Genomic DNA, 13,402 nt, shown 5'->3' with positions numbered 1-13,402 from the left:
CTGTTTTAAATATTTCCTTTTCTAGACTAAACCGCCCCAATTACTCTGCTGATCATTACTTGAACATGCTTTCAAGTTTCTTTACTATCTTGCCCTAGCTTGTTATCACCCCTAAATTTGGTACTGTAATACATAGTACCAGACATAATATTCTAGACATGATTTGCTCTGTAAGTGCAGTCCTGAGACTGCATTAACTTTTTTGTGTTTTTTTTTTGTAAGTGTGACAGATGCAAGACAAAAACAAGTAGGGTAGAAAAGTCATGTTGTCAGAATACCCTTTGTTGGGGCGGCTAGGTGGCACAGACCCCGAAGTCAGGAGGACTTGAGTTCAAATCCAACCTCAGACCAAACACTTGACACTAGCTGTGTGACCCTGGGCAAGTCACTTAACCCCAATTGCCTTAACAAAAAAAAAAAAACAAAAAAACAATAACCTTTGTTGCTGAGGCTGTCCTAGAAATTTTTGTATATTTCTTTCTTTCTTTTCCAAATATTTCTTTCTTAAGTGGGATTCAGTCTCTGAAAAGCACTAGTTGGATGGAGAAAGTAAATATGAAGCCTTAGCTGGAGTGAATGTTCTCAGGCAGGTAATTCATATAACAAAAATTTATTAACATGCTAGAAAGTTGCAAAAGTTTAGATAAAACATGATCTTAGCCTTGTAGAATTTACAATTAAGTTCTTACCTAATATTTAGGGAAGTATGACACAGGAATTCTTACCTTAAGTACAATAATCTTTAAACTTTGCTAGAGTTATTAAAAATACAAATGAAAAGGATAGGAAATTATTTAATAATTGTGAAATTTACAAGATTTAATGAACTTCAGTGGCTTATATTCATCATACTTTTATAGTTATTTAATTTCATGGTAGGTTTATACTATGCCTTTTTTCTAGATAACAATAGATATAGTCAGTCAGTCAATAAACATTTATTACATGCTTGCTATGTGCCAGGCACTATGCTAAGGCCTGGGAATACAAATAAAGATAAAAGGTAGACCCTATCTTCAAGTAGCTCCCAATCTAATAGGGGAGACAGCATGCAAATAATTATGTACAAACAAGCTATATATAGGATAAATTGGAAATAATTAACAGAGGGAACATCCTAGAATTAAGGCAGATTGGGAAAGGCTTCTGGTGGACAATAGAATTTTATCTAGAATTTGAAAGAAGCTAGGCGGCAGAGTTGAAGAGAGAGAACATTTCAGGCCTAGGGGATAGCCAGAGAAAATGCCCAGAATGTCACTGGATTTTGGAGTACTTGATGGGATGTAAGATATAAGAAGCCTGGAAAGGTGCGGTTATGAAGGGCTTTGATTGCCAAACAAAAAATTTTATGTTTGATTGTAGAGGTAATAGGAAGCCACTGGAGTTTATTGAATAGGGGGATGACATGGTAAGTCCTTTTCTTTAGGAAAATCACTTTGACAGCTGAGTGGAGGATAAACTGGAGTGGGAAGAGACTTGTGATAGGCAGATCAAGCAGTAGGCTGTTGCTGTCAACCAAGCATGAGGTGATAAGGGCTGACACACAGTAGTGGCCGTGTCAAAGGAGAGGAGGCATAGGCAAGAGAGGTTACAAAGGTAAAATTGACAGGCCCTGGGATAGATTGGATATGGGAGGTGGAGGAGTCAGGGATGACACCCAAGTTATAAGCCTAGGAGCCAGGGAGGGTGGTGGTGCCCTCAACAGGAATAGGAAAGTTTGGAAGAGGGGAAGGTTTGAGAGAAAAAATGAGTAATGCATTTAATATACATTTACTAAAAGAATTCATATAATGGCCTATTTGAATAGTATTTTCCTTAGAACACTGAGGTAAGAGCATTTTAGGATCATCTTTGAGACTGTCTTAGAGAAAGACATTCAGCTAGAAATTTACTGTTACTTGACAGAGCTTCTACCTTAAAGCCAGTTAACAGATGAAATTTTACATTGGTAGTTGCAAACATTATACAAAGTGATCTATAAAATCATAGGTTGTCCAGATCAGAAGAGACTTTGGAGTCAATAGATTTCAACACCCTCATTTTCAACATAAGGAAACTGAGGCCTCAACAGGTGAAGTGGCTTACTCCAAGTCATATACAAAACTTGTAAATAGCACAGCTGGAATTTAAACCAGGGTCCAGGGCTTTCATCACTATACCATGTCACCTCCCCTTTGTTACAAGAACCAGTCCTTCTTCAGCTCATTGATTAAAAAAAATCTAACTACTGTCCTCACTTCTGTTTATTAGAATGGCTTGTGACCTAAGCATGCTATAAGTCTTGTAATTTGTGGCTTTGAAAATGTATAATAGGGGCTGCTAGGTGGCGCGGTGGATAGAGCTCCAGCCTTGGAGTCAGGAGGACCTGAGTTCAAATGTGGCCTCAGACACTTGACACTTACTAGCTGGGCAAATCACTTAACCCCAATTGCCTCACCAAAAAGAAAAAGAGAGAGAGAAAGAGAGAGAAAAGAAAAAGTATAGCTTTTAAGACTCAAAAGAATTGAGCTCCTGTCCTTGCTAGCAGCTTCCTTCTTATTCATATCCAAGCTTTTTGAATCTGTTGTCCACTCCCGATTCTCCAGTTATTTCCTTGATTCCCTCTAGTCAGGCTCATTCATCATTCAAACTTTTTATGGCAGTTTCAGAATCAAAGAAAACTTAAAGGCATGGTATTTGATTGTCTGATGAGTTAGCAGTTTCTCTCCAGAGTGCTTTGCACACCAACTCTTAATTACTCTGACACAGAGGGGCAAACTTGACCTAGTATCATTGGGTCCTGGTGGGATGAGACGTCTTACTGGAATTTGACTCTAGAAAGGTATTATTTATTCAGAAGAAACAAGATACATTACAAAGTTTGGGAAGGAGGAAGAGAGAGGCAGAGTACCCTAACAAAATATACCCTGTGAAGATATGTAGGAACCATAGGGAGAGAAGTAAAATGAAGAGCATCTGGGTGAGGATTCATCAAGGAGAAACTGGTAATATTGTCACTACAAAGTGTCGTAGGCTTTAGAGTCTAATAGAACATGTGTAGAGAAAGGGCCCAGAACCCTCTAAAGTAGTACACATAGATAGAATACTGACATCAGGATAAGTTATCCAAAATGTAGTAAGGAAAAGTTATGAAGTTATGTATCTATGTTCTTTTCTGAAAAAAGGAGTCAGAAGATAACAATTGCAAGCTTTTAAAAAAAATTTTTTTTCTTAGTATATGTAAGAGTCAGCTAGGTGGTATAGTTGTTAGATAGCTGGGTCTGGAGGCAGGAAGACCTGAGTTCAAATACAACCTCAGACATTTACTAACTCTGTGACCCTTGATAAGTCTGCCTCAGTTCCCTCATTTGTAAAATGGGGTTAATAATAGCACCTACCTCCCAGAGTTGTTGTGAAGATAAGATGAGATAATATTTGTAAAGTACTTTACCAACCTTAAAATGCTATATAATGTTAGATCACAAACACTGTGCTAGGCACTGGAAATATAAAAACAAAAATGAAATAGTCCTAGCCATTAAGTAGCTTATAATCTATTGAATGTGGATTTCCTAAGGCTAGATATTGGGGGAAAACATCAAAGAGAGGTGTTTGCAAGGTCGGTGCAATAAAATTGAATTCAGTTTAATTTAGTGAACTTTTCTTAAATATCTCCTGCATGCAAGGCACCCTTTAGCCACCTAGGATTATAAAATGAAGAAACAAGAATTAGAAAGGTTAAGTGTTTTGTTCATGGTCAATATAACTGATAAGAATCAGAAGTATTTAACTGATAAGGAAATTGAGATTTTAAGAAGTTAAATGACTTGCCTATCTATGGTCACACAACTTGTAACTATTGGAAGCAACATTTGAACCCAGGCCCTTCTTGACCATAGGTCAAGACTTTACCCGCTATATTAGGCTACTCATGTCTTTTTCCTTTTCTCCACATCCAGCCAGTTATCAAGTCCTAGTCACCTTCTTCCTTTACAACTTCTTTTGTATACAACTCTGTCATACATTCCTACTAATACAACCCTAGGTCAAACCATTATTCCACAGTACCTGGATTATTGGAGTAGGTTCCTAACCGATCTACATGTCACTTGTCTCTCCCCCTTCCAATTTTGTCCTGTACACTTCTGTCAGACTAATCTTCCTAAAACCATGTTTTATCATGTCACTTTAATAATTGTTGTATTCCTCTCCCCCATCCCAAAATTCAGGGCCTCCTACAATCTGACCCAACTTGATTTTCTTTATTTTTTTCTCCATTTCTTCCCTAAGGGAACATTTAGGCCATAGATGAACTTGTCTGTTCACCATCCTATGAAAATGTATTGGGGTGGGAGGTAGGGTAAGGAAGGAGGGGGAGGTGGTTTGATAGAAGGGAGGACGGATTGGGGAAAGGAGTAATCAGAATGCATGCTGTCATGGGGTGGGAGGAGGGGAGAGATGGGGAGAAAATTTTGGACTCAATCTTGTGGAAATGAATGTTGAAAACTAAAAATAAATAAATACATAAATTGAAGAAAAAAAAAAGAAAATATATTTTTCTTGTTGTCATGTCTTTTCTTATATTGTTTCCTCTGCCTACAATGCCCCCAACCTATATCCACCTATCAAAAACTTTCCCATTTTAAAAAACCTAGTCCAAATCCCACCTTTTCCATGAAACTTTCCTATAGCAATTATAGCCAATATCACTCTTCTGGCATTTATATATGAGCATACTCTACCTAACCATGTTATTAGGTGAAACAATGTTACAAGGTGGAGTTAGTTCAGATGATTGCCAAACACTTGATTTGTGCCTCAAGATGAGCAGCAGGATTCCACGTTAACATGGGGTTTTGTTATAATGCATTAATGACATTATTAGAAAATGACAAAATTACTTGTGTATATTTCTTATCTCCCTACTAAAACCATAAATTCCTAGATAGGAATATCTGTATCTTTTACTTCTCTTGTATCCCCTACAGTATTTAGCACAATTTGGCATTTATTAAATATGTGTGGATTATTAGCTGGCTGAAAGGAAGAATACCTGCTTTGAAGATCATGTGGATTTTAACAGGAAATCTCATAGTCCTTGGGACACAGGGGATCTTTAAAGGATGGATTCAAAGTAGAGAAAAGCCAAGTAGTTAGTCTCTGTTAATACTGATTGACAACTTTGGGTTTTCAGTATCCCAAATTCCAGATCTTCTGTTTTCATTGTGATACATGTTGTTTTTCTGAAATTTTGAAAAACTAACTTCATTATTATATTGTATTATTTTTATGTTAATGGCTCCTGCCTTCTCGAAACTCATTTATGCTTAGTATAGCATTACATAAACACATAAACTGGGAATGTTTCACTTCCCTTCAGTTTATAAACTGCAAAGGAAATACTGCGTCAGCATGTATCAATCAGTTTTATAATTAGTTTTGGTTTCTTGAGTTTCTGTTTTCTTTCAGTTTTGGCTCCTTAAATTTGTTTTGGTTATACAGACTCGAAGGTCATACCACAAGGGGAAAAGCATCAGTTAGAATTTCACCATCCTTTGTAACATCTTCATATCATCTTTTTTTTTCTGACTTTACTGAATGGAAAGTTGGTAGACTTTGAAGCCTCATTTTATAGATATAAGAACTATACTGTTAAAATAAACAAAACAGAAGTTTTTCTAAAGATGCAAGAAAATTGAACTTGGAACATTTTTTAAATTCCTATGAGCTTCAGAAGAGTTGCAAAAATATAGGATGGTTAAAGTAGTAGCATCCTTATCAAGTCATTTTATTATCTAGTACTCTATAAATAATAATAAGAGAAGTGTCACAGCACGGTAGCTAGAGAGCTGGTATCATAGCCAGGCTGTCCCGCCTCTCACACATACTGACTTGTAACCCTGGGCAAGTTCTTTAATCTCTTGGTGCTCCAGTAGACCAGTGGTGTCAAACTCTATTAAATAGAGAAGGGGACCATTAAATTGTATATTAGGATCCCTACTGGCACATATTTACTTAGTTTTAAATGTAATATTATCTGTATTTTATTGTATTTTTATTTATTTTGTTAAATATTTTTCAATTATATTTTAGTCTGGTTTAATCAGCATTTGGGGAATTTTGCAGCTGCTTACAGCAGTTGTCGAATTTGACATCTCAGGCCTAGAACACTGAAAGGTTACTTGACTTGCCCAGGATCACCAGTCTGAGTCTAAGTTAGGCTCTGAAGCCCATTCTTTGTAGTTCTGAAACTACCTCTCTATCCATTATATCATGGCTGCCTCTCAAAATAAATACCAGATAGTTTCAGCAGATGGCAACTAGGTAGCACAGTGGATAGAGTGCCAAGTGCACAGTCAGGAAGACCCCTCTTCCTGAGTTCAAATGTGGCCTCAGACACTTACTAGCTGTGTGACCCTGGGTAAGTCTAAAACCCTGTTTGCCTCAGTTTCCTCATCTGCAAAATGAGCTGGAGAAGGAAATGGCAAACCACTCCACTATCTCTGCCAGGAAAACTCAAATGGAATCACAAAGAGTTGGACATTACTGAACAACAACAAAAGTTTCAGGAAAAGCCTCATGAGGATGTGAATAGTGACTTTAGATAGGAGTTCATAAAGATACAATAATATAAGCATATTGGTAAATTCTGACCTTATTGTTTGCATTATAGCTTTCCTTTAAATAGTGCAGTACAGTTTAGAAAGAACTTTCATGTCTTAATCTCATTGGATCCTTGTAGCATAGCTAGAACATTCAGTGTTCTTTTACACCTTCCTAATGGGGTGTGCAGGTGTTCAAGTGATAGTAGTACTTCTGGTGTGAGAGCTGCTTGAGTCCTTTATTCAGGGCTGCTTTCCACCTTTGGTGACCATCTGCCACCCAGTTCTCACCTGTGGCTCTGAGAAGCTATAGCATCTGCAGTGGCCACATTCTGGTAAAACCATTTTGACAGACAGCTAAATCAAGTTGAGGGTAACCAAGGGACATCAAATCCATCAGTGAGTTGGATGGGTGTCTATCTCAAGCATGTGAAGACTTGCCCCTAGAATAAGTGGATGTGAACCATTTGTTCCAATAGGCCATGAAGGTAGCGGAAGCAGTTACTGTGGAGCACTTCGAGCTTGGTTAGACATTGAAGATGCCAAGGTCATCCATTGCATCCCGAACCATTGCCAGTCATCTTGACTTTTGTCTTGCCACTGCACTCTGATGACTCTAGAGGAGAGAGTGAGGCCAATAACTTTGCACAACTCTACCTTGCTTAAAGCCAATTTATGCCCAAGTCAAAAGACATCACCCATACCATTTTACATTTTTCTATTTACTATTTCATTATTTTATTATTTTACTCTTTAATCAAAGTCCTGTGGTGATGGGCAAGTGATGAAGCAGCAGGTGCTGATATCCTGGAAGTTGTAGTCACAACCCTACACACAGACAGTCAAGGGCATGGGTCATCTTCTCACTGGACTGAAGCAACAGGAAGATTTGGCAGCCCCCTAGGTGTCTGAGCCCCCTTTTTAAAGGACCACACTGCTTACCTCCTAGCATGAGGAAAGGGCTAGAAAAGTTACCCTAAAAATTGTCTGCTCATTCAGTAGAAGATGGCAGAGGGAAAGCAGTGACTTGCTTGAGCTCTCTCCCAAAACCCCTCCAAATACTTATAAAAATGGCTCCAAACAAATTCTAAAACAGCAGAACCCACAAAAAGACAGAGCGATACAAATTTCCAGCCCAAGACAACCTGGATGGTTGATCAGAAAGGTATATCGCGCCTAACAGGGAAAGGAGCACAGTTCAGCATGGGCACACAGGCCACCGCGACCATGGAGCAGGCCTCAGAGGACTGAATCACGGGTACCTATGGCAGTTTCCAGACTTCTCAACCCATGAACGCCAAAGACAACTTGGAAGGTCAGTGGTAAAAGTCTGTGACTGCGATAAGAGAGGAGCTAGGTCTCAGCCGTAAGTCTTGAGCTCAGCCCAGAGTCGCGGCTGTTTCCTGAGCTTCTGGGCCACAGACTGAGGGGGAATCAGAGGGGGATTGCAGGGATCTCTTTGCCAGTGCAGAGGCAGGAATGTCTTGCTTTGCCCATGCTTGGATCTGGGTCACAGTTCTGAGGGGCGGTCCAGGGTCGAGGAGGAGCACTGGTGTGGTGGAGGTTGTTGTGGCGGTGGAGAGGAAACACCTCACCCCTTATCATACTCCCTTGGAAGAACTGAAAATTTTCAGGTCCCTAGAAGTATCTCTGAAAACAGCTGTACAAATCCCCCAAAACTTGGGACAATACATTCTCCACATTGGAAGCAGACTCTTAACCTTAACAAAGAGTTTAAAACTCAAGTAATTGGCCGGGATCATGAGTAAGCAGCGCAAAAAGAGTCAGGCTATATTATCTTACTTTGGTGACAAAGAAGATGAAAACATACAACCAGAAGACAACAAAGCCAAAGCTCCTACATCCAAAGCCTCCAAGAAAAATGTGAATCAGTCCCAGGCCTTGGAAGAGCTCAAAAGGGATTTTGAGAAGCAAGTAAGAGAAGTACAGGAAAAACTGAGAGTGATGCAAGAAAATCATGAAAAACAAGTCAATAGCTTGCTAAAGGAGACCCAAAAAAATGCTGAAGAAAATAACACCTTAAAAAAATAGCCTAACCCAAATGGCAAAAGAGGTCCAAAAAGCCAGTGAGGAGAAGAATGCCCTAAAAAGCAAAATTGGACAAATGGAAAAGGAAGTCCAAAAGCTTACTGAAGAAAATACTTCCTTAAAAATTAGAATAGAGCAATTGGAAGCTAATGACTTTATGAGAAATCAAGATGCTGTAAAACAAATCCAAAAGAATGAAAAATTAGAAAACAATGTGAAATATCTCATTGGAAAAATAAGTGACCTGGAAAATAGATCCAGGAGAGAGAATTTAAAAATTATTGGACTATCTGAAAGCCATGATCAAAAAACAGCCTAGATATCATCTTTCAAGAAATGATCAAGGAAAACTGCCCTGATATTTTAGAACCAGAGGGCAAAATATAAATTAAAAGAATCCACCGATCTCTTCCTGAAAGAGATCCCCAAAGGAAAACTCCTAGGAATATTGTAGCCAAATTCCAGAGTTCCCAGGTCAAAGAGAAAATATTACAAGCAGCCAGAAAGAAACAATTCAAGTATTGTGGAAACATAGTCAGGATAATACAAGATTTAGCTGCTTCTACATTAAGGGACAGCAGGGCATGGAATATAATATTCCGGAGGGCAAAGGAGATAGGATTACAACCAAGAATCAGCTACCCAGCAAAACTGAGTATAATTCTACAGGGGAAAAAATGGTCATTCATTGAAATAGAGGACTTTCAAGTATTCTTGATGAAAAGACCAGAGCTGAATAGAAAATTTGATTTTCAAATACAAGACTCAAGTGGAACATGAAAAGGTAAACGGGAAAGAGAAAATCATAAGAGACTTATTAAGGTTGAACTGTTTACATTCCTGCATGGAAAGATGATATTTGTAACTCATGAGACCTTTGTCAGTATTAGGGTAGTTGGAGGGAAAAAAATTGTTATGTATGTGTATATATATATATAGATATAGATATAGATAGATAGATAGATAGAGGGCACAGGGTGAGATGAAGATGAAGGGGTCATATCTGGAGAATAAAATTAAGGGGTGAGAGGATTATACTAGGAGAAGGAGAAAGGGAAAGGTAGAAGGGGGTAAATTATCTCAAAAAAAAAACAGAAAAGAAAAGGCTCTTACAGTGTAGGGGAAATGGGGGAAGGTGAGAGGGAATGAGTAAATCTTATTCTCATAGGATTTGACTTAAGGAGGGAATAACATACACACTCAATTGGGTATGGCAATCTGTCTTACCCTACAGGAAAATAGGATGGGAAGGGGACAAGAGAGTAGGGGGATGATAGAGAGGACAGATTGGGAAAGGGGATAATCAGAAGCAAATACTTCTGAGGAGGGACAGGGTCAAAAGAAAGAATAGAATAAACGGGGGGGACAGGATAGGATTAAGGGAAATAGTTATTTTTTCACAGCATGTCTACTATGGAAGTGTTTTGCATAACTGCACATGTATAACCTATATTTAGTTGCTTGCCTTATCAATGAAGGTGGGTGGGGAGGGAGGAAAGGAGAAAATTTGGAACCCAAAGTTTTAAAAACACATGTTTAAAAAAAATGTTTTCACATGCAACTGGTAAATAAGAAATACAGTAAATGGGGTACAGAAATCTATCCTGCCCTACAGGAAAATAGAAGGGGATGGGGATAAGAGAAGAAGGGGAGAGACAGAAGGGAAGGCAGACTAGGGGAAGGCATATTCAGAATGCATGCCATCTTGCGGCAGGGGAGGGGCGAGATGGGGTGAAAATTTGGAACTCAAAACCTTGTGGAAGTAAATGTTGAAAACAAAATAAATAAGAATTACCATAACAAAAAAAAAAAAAGAAAAAGAAAAAAAAATTGTCTGCTTCACCTAACCTAAGTCTGGCCTGCTTATCGGAGCAGGCGGGGATCCTACCCCACGGTTGAAACACAAAAAAAAATGTACAAAAACTTTTGCAAAGGTGATTCCACTTACCATTGGTGTATAGAAGTGCACATGTTTATGGACAACATGAAATCCAGTAGACTTGAAAGATGAATGGCGCTTGTAAGAGAACTGAGTAGATATTGTATCCAAATCCAGCCCTGAGGGGCTGGCTCATAGCTGGCAAATGAAGGCCAGTTTACTGAAATCAGACCTGGATACACATTTTTCTGGAGTGGTTGTCATGGTGAGTAGTGCCATGAAGTTAATGTGGGTTTCACAGTTGAATTGATCTAGTCAACAAGTTTGTATATCTCTCAAAAGAAATAAACACAGATTCATGACAATGTGATTGCCACTTTAAGGAAAGTGCCAAGCCACCATCGTCAATGTGTATACTTTCGCCATGATGAGCCCTGATGATATATATATGTATATATATATATATATATATATATATATACATATATGAAGACCTGAAAATCTTCATCATCAATGTCCTAAGAGAGGACAAGCTTGTAATTCTGGGTGACTTTAGTGTCAAAGTAGGCACAGATTATCAGACATGGCAAGGAGTCCTTGGGAGGAATGGAGTCAGAAACAGTAAGAGCAATGATCTCTTATAATTGAAAATCTGTGCATCTCATGACTTCATCACCCAACAGTGTCTTCTATTTAAATGCAATAAAACTTCCTGGCTGCACCCTCCCAGCAAACATTGGCATTTTCAAAGTGATATGTGGTGCAAAGTACAGGACCAATCATAGATCATGGACATATCCTCTCCAAGCTAAACATTCAGATTCAACAAGCAGGTGCCCCAAGGCAAGATGACTAATGAAGATTTAATGTTAACAAATTAAGAGTAAACAGTTTGTTGCTTACGCAGAGGGAAAGCTGAACCAACACACAGTTAGCAACAGTGGAGCAGAAAAGGAGTGGGCAGCTTTCAGAGATTTGGTGTAGAGCACCACATTTATTCATCTGGCTAGAACACTCACAAACATTAGTATTGGTTTAATGAAAATGATGGGGAAATTCAGAAGCTAGTAAATGGAAAAATGAGAACTCCCAGCAGGGTACTTCATCATTCTCTAAGAAGGCAGGGTTCAACTCCATCAAAAGTAAAGTACAAATGAAGCTTAGAGAGATGCTAAATTCTTGGCTCAGTAAGAAGACAGATAAAATTCAGTTTTATGCTGATGGTAACAACCCAAAGTGCTTCTGTAATGCCCTGAAGGCTATTTGTGGACCAAAGACTTAAGGTGCATCTCAGCTACTTAGTGTTGATGGAACCACACTGATCAGTGATAAGGACATGCTCTTGGAGAGATGGGCTGAACATTTCCATAGTGTTCTCAATAGACTGTCATCAATCAATCCTGAAGCCATTGACCTTATGCCTCAGTTGAAGTCAATTCCTCTCTAGCTGGACTTCCAATTGAAGAAGAGATTTTGAATACCATTAGGCTCCTTTTATGTGGCAAAGTGCCTGGTGCTGATTCCATTCCAGCTGAGATTTACAATGCAGGAGGTCTACTGCTCATACAAAACTGACTGAAATTTTCCAGGTTATATGGCAAGAGGTTATCTCCCCCCCCCCCCCCCCCCCCCCAGGAGTTTGAAGATGCCTTCATTGTCCATCTCAGTATAGGAAAAGGAAGTAAGTTGTCCTGTGACAATCGTGGGGGGAGGGAGGTCTCTCTCTTAGTCATTACTGGCAAGATTCTTGCCAGAGTCCTCCTTAATAGGCCGATCCTTTACTTGGAAGATGGTCGTTTACCCAAGAGCCAGTGTGGCTTCAGAAAAGGCTGAGGAATGATCAACATGATGTTTGATGCCTCACAACTCCAGGAGAAATGCGAGGAGCAGAATAAAGGTGTGTACATAACATTCGTCAGTCTAATGAAGGACTTTGATACTGTCAGTCGTGAGGGTCTGTGGAATGTCGTGGCAAAATTTGGTTGCCTAGAGAAGTTCATCATTATTGTCATCAGTTCCATGATGGCATGCTTGCATGGATTCTGGATAATGGATAATGCTCTTGTGCTTTCCCAGTCACCACAAAGCAGAGCTATGCACTTTCTCCTATGCTTTTTAGCATGATGTTTTCAATGATGTTGTTGACTCCTTCAATGAAGATGAAAAAAGCATCAAGTTCAGCCATTGCACTGATGGTAAACTATTTAACTTGAAAAGTCTACAAACCAAGACAAAGTGGAAAGAGTGTTGGTATGCAACTTTTTGTTCACAGATGATTGTGTATTCAGTACAGCCTCTGAGACTGAGATGCAACAAAGTATGGTTTGATTCTTTGCTGCTTGTACTAATTTTGGCCTGACAATTAACACCAAGAAACGAAAGTTCTCCACCAGCCAGCACTACACCATCCACACGTGGAACCATCATTTACAGCAAAAGGAGCAATTTTGAATGCTGTGGATAATGTCGTTTACTTTGGCAGTATACTTTCCACAGATACACATAGATGAGAGGTTAATACAAGCATTGTCAGAGCTAGTTCAGTGTTTGGGAGTCTATGAAGGAAAGTGTGGAAAAGAAAAGGTATTAGGCTGCCTACCAAATTGAAGGTCTACAGAGCTCTTGTGCTGACCTTATTGTTGTATGCCTATGAAAACTGAACAGTATGCCATTGCCATGCCAGGAAACTGAATTGCTTCCATTTGAATTATCTTAGCAAGAGTCTGAAGATCACCTGGCAAGGTAAGGTACCAGATATTGAGATCCTTTCTCCAACTGAATTGCCAAGCACTCAAACTCTACTGCAGACAGCATAACTCTGATGGACTGGCCACATTGTTCTAATGCCAAACACATGTTTACAAAAGGCTATTTTACAGAGAACTTACACAAG

Source organism: Vombatus ursinus, unplaced genomic scaffold (assembly GCF_900497805.2).
Source record: "Vombatus ursinus unplaced genomic scaffold, bare-nosed wombat genome assembly UNPS02011767.1, whole genome shotgun sequence".
NCBI lineage: Eukaryota > Metazoa > Chordata > Mammalia > Diprotodontia > Vombatidae > Vombatus > Vombatus ursinus.
Note: the sequence above shows the minus strand (reverse complement) of the source record.